The following is a 4,564-nucleotide window of genomic DNA, read 5'->3' as shown; positions in this document are numbered from 1 at the left end:
GACAGTGTGTACAGTGACAGTGTGTACTGTGCCAGTGTGTACAGTGACAGTGTGTACAGTGACAGTGTGTACAGTGAGTGTGTACAGTGTGTGTACAGTGACAGTGTGTACAGTGACAGTGTGTACAGTAACAGTGTGTACAGTGAGTGTGTACAGTGACAGTGTGTGCAGTGAGTGTGTACAGTGACAGTGTGTACAGTAACAGTGTGTACAGTGAGTGTGTACAGTAACCGTGTGTACAGTGAGTGTGTACAGTGACAGTGTGTACAGTGACAGTGTGTGCAGTGACAGTGTGTACAGTGACAGTGAGTATAGTGAGTGTGTACAGTGTGTGTACAGTGACAGTGTGTACCGTGACAGTGTGTGCAGTGACAGTGTGTACTGTGCCAGTGTGTACAGTGACAGTGTATATAGTGACAGTGTGTACAGTGACAGTATGTATAGTGAGTGTGTACAGTGTGTGTACAGTGACAGTGTGTACAGTGAGCGTGTAGTGTGTGTACAGTGCCAGTGTGTACAATGCCAGTGTGTACAGTGACAGTGTATATAGTGACAGTGTGTACAGTGACAGTGTGTGCAGTTAGTGTGTACAGTGACAGTGTGTATAGTGAGTGTGTACAGTGTGTGTACAGTGACAGTGTGTACAGTGAGTGTGTACAGTGACAGTGTGTACAGTAACAGTGTGTACAGTGACAGTGTGTATAGTGAGTGTGTACAGTGACAGTGTGTACAGTGAGTGTGTACAGTGACAGTGTGCACAGTGAGTGTGTACAGTGACAGTGTGTATAGTGAGTGTGTACCTTGACAGTGTGTACAGTTATTGTGTACAGTGACAGTGTGTACAGTGACAGTGTGTGCAGTGACAGTGTGTACTGTGCCAGTGTGTACAGTGACAGTGTGTACAGTGACAGTGTGTATAGTGAGTGTGTACAGTGTGTGTACAGTGACAGTGTGTACCGTGACAGTGTGTGCAGTGACAGTGTGTACTGTGCCAGTGTGTACAGTGACAGTGTATATAGTGACAGTGTGTACAGTGACAGTATGTATAGTGAGTGTGTAGAGTGTGTGTACAGTGACAGTGTGTACAGTGAGTGTGTAGTGTGTGTACTGTGCCAGTGTGTACAGTGACAGTGTATATAGTGACAGTGTATATAGTGACAGTGTGTGCAGTTAGTGTGTACAGTGACAGTGTGTATAGTGAGTGTGTACAGTGTGTGTACAGTGACAGTGTGTACAGTGAGTGTGTAGTGTGTGTACAGTGCCAGTGTGTACTGTGCCAGTGTGTACAGTGACAGTGTATATAGTGACAGTGTGTACAGTGACAGTGTGTGCAGTTAGTGTGTACAGTGACAGTGTGTATAGTGAGAGTGTACAGTGTGTGTACAGTGACAGTGTGTACAGTAACAGTGTGTACAGTGACAGTGTGTACAGTGACAGTGTGTACAGTTATTGTGTACAGTGACAGTGTGTACAGTGACAGTGTGTGCAGTGACAGTGTGTACTGTGCCAGTGTGTACAGTGACAGTGTGTACAGTGACAGTGTGTATAGTGAGTGTGTACAGTGTGTGTACAGTGACAGTGTGTACCGTGACAGTGTGTGCAGTGACAGTGTGTGCAGTGACAGTGTGTACTGTGCCAGTGTGTACAGTGACAGTGTATATAGTGACAGTGTGTACAGTGACAGTATGTATAGTGAGTGTGTACAGTGTGTGTCCAGTGACAGTGTGTACAGTGAGTGTGTAGTGTGTGTACAGTGCCAGTGTGTACTGTGCCAGTGTGTACAGTGACAGTGTATATAGTGACAGTGTGTACAGTGACAGTGTGTGCAGTTAGTGTGTACAGTGACAGTGTGTATAGTGAGTGTGTACAGTGACAGTGTGTACAGTGAGTGTGTACAGTGACAGTGTGTACAGTAACAGTGTGTACAGTGAGTGTGTACAGTGTGTGTACAGTGACAGTGTGTACAGTGAGTGTGTACAGTGACAGTGTGTACAGTAACAGTGTGTACAGTGAGTGTGTACAGTGACAGTGTGTACAGTGACAGTGTATATAGTGACAGTGTGTACAGTGACAGTGTGTGCAGTTAGTGTGTACAGTGACAGTGTGTACAGTGAGTGTGTACAGTAACAGTGTGTACAGTAACAGTGTGTACAGTGACAGTGTGTACAGTGACAGTGTGTGCAGTTAGTGTGTAAGGTGACAGTGTGCACAGTGAATGTGTACAGTGACAGTGTACAATTATTGTGTACAGTGACAGAGTGTACAGTGACAGTGTGTACAGTTGTGCACTGTGACAGTGTGTACAGTGACAGTGTGTACAGTGACAGTGTGTACAGTGACAATGTATACAGTGACAGTGTATACAGTTATTGTGTACAGTGACAGTGCATACAGTGACAGTGTGTACAGTGACAATGTATACAGTGACAGTGTATACAGTTATTGTGTACAGTGAGTGCATACAGTGACAGTGTGTACAGTTGTGTACTGTGACAGTGTGTACAGTGACAATGTGTACAGTGACAGTGTGTACAGTTGTGTACTGTGACAGTGTGTACAGTGACAATGTGTACAGTGACAGTGCATACAGTTATTGTGTACAGTGACAGTGCGTACAGTGACAGTGTGTACAGTTGTGTACAGTGACAGAGTGTACAGTGACAGTGTGTACAGCTGTGTACAGTGACAGTGTATACAGTTATTGTGCACAGTGACAGTGTGTACAGTGAGTGTATACAGTTATTGTGTACAGTGGCAGTGTGTACAGTGAGTGTGTACAGTTATTGTGTACAGTGACAGTGCGTACAGTGACAGTGCGTACAGTGAGTGTATACAGTTAGTGTACAGTGACAGTGTTAACAGTGAGTGCGTACAGTGAGTGTATACAGTTAGTGTACAGTGACAGTGTTAACAGTGAGTGCGTACAGTGACTGTGTGTACACTGAGTGTGTACATTGACTGTGTGTACAGTGACCGTGCGTACAGTGACAGTGTGTACAGTGACAGTGTGTACAGTGAGTGTGTACAGTGACCGTGTGTACAGTGACCGTGTGTACAGTGACAGTGTGTACAGTGAGTGTGTACAGTGACCGTGTGTACAGTGACCGTGTGTACAGTGACAGTGTGTACAGTTATTGTGTACAGTGACAGTGTGTACAGTGACAGTGTGTACAGTGACCGTGTGTACAGTGACAGTGTGTACAGTGAGTGTACACAGTTAGTGTACAGTGAGTGTGTACAGTGACAGTGTGTACTGTGACCGTGTGTCCAGTGACAGTGTGTACAGTGACAGTGTGTACAGTGACAGTGTGTATAGTGAGTGTGTACAGTGTGTGTACAGTGACAGTGTGTACCGTGACAGTGTGTGCAGTGACAGTGTGTACTGTGCCAGTGTGTACAGTGACAGTGTATATAGTGACAGTGTGTACAGTGACAGTATGTATAGTGAGTGTGTACAGTGACAGTGTGTACAGTGAGTGTGTAGTGTGTGTACAGTGCCAGTGTGTACTGTGCCAGTGTGTACAGTGACAGTGTATATAGTGACAGTGTGTACAGTGACAATGTGTGCAGTTAGTGTGTACAGTGACAGTGTGTATAGTGAGTGTGTACAGTGTGTGTACAGTGACAGTGTGTACAGTGAGTGTGTACAGTGACAGTGTGTACAGTAACAGTGTGTACAGTGACAGTGTGTACAGTTATTGTGTACAGTGACAGTGTGTACAGTGACAGTGTGTATAGTGATTGTGTACAGTGACAGTGTGTACAGTGACAGTGTGTACAGTTATTGTGTACCGTGACAGTGTGTGCAGTGACAGTGTGTACTGTGCCAGTGTGTACAGTGACAGTGTGTACAGTGACAGTGTGTATAGTGAGTGTGTACAGTGTGTGTACAGTGACAGTGTGTACCGTGACAGTGTGTGCAGTGACAGTGTGTACTGTGCCAGTGTGTACAGTGACAGTGTATATAGTGACAGTGTGTACAGTGACAGTATGTATAGTGAGTGTGTACAGTGTGTGTACAGTGACAGTGTGTACAGTGAGTGTGTAGTGTGTGTACTGTGCCAGTGTGTACAGTGACAGTGTATATAGTGACAGTGTGTACAGTGACAGTGTGTGCAGTTAGTGTGTACAGTGACAGTGTGTACAGTAACAGTGTTACAGTGACAGTGTGTACAGTGACAGTGTGTGCAGTTAGTGTGTACAGTGACAGTGTGTACAGTGACAGTGTGTACAGTGACAGTGTGTGCAGTTAGTGTGTAAGGTGACAGTGTGCACAGTGAATGTGTACAGTGACAGTGTACAATTATTGTGTACAGTGACAGAGTGTACAGTGACAGTGTGTACAGTTGTGCACTGTGACAGTGTGTACAGTAACAGTGTGTACAGTGACAATGTATACAGTGACAGTGTATACAGTTATTGTGTACAGTGACAGTGCATACAGTGACAGTGTGTACAGTGACAATGTATACAGTGACAGTGTATACAGTTATTGTGTACAGTGAGTGCATACAGTGACAGTGTGTACAGTTGTGTACTGTGACAGTGTGTACAGTGACAATGT

Source organism: Chiloscyllium punctatum, chromosome 34 (assembly GCF_047496795.1).
Source record: "Chiloscyllium punctatum isolate Juve2018m chromosome 34, sChiPun1.3, whole genome shotgun sequence".
In the NCBI taxonomy this organism is placed as follows: Eukaryota; Metazoa; Chordata; class Chondrichthyes; order Orectolobiformes; family Hemiscylliidae; genus Chiloscyllium; species Chiloscyllium punctatum.
This window is presented reverse-complemented; position numbering follows the sequence as displayed.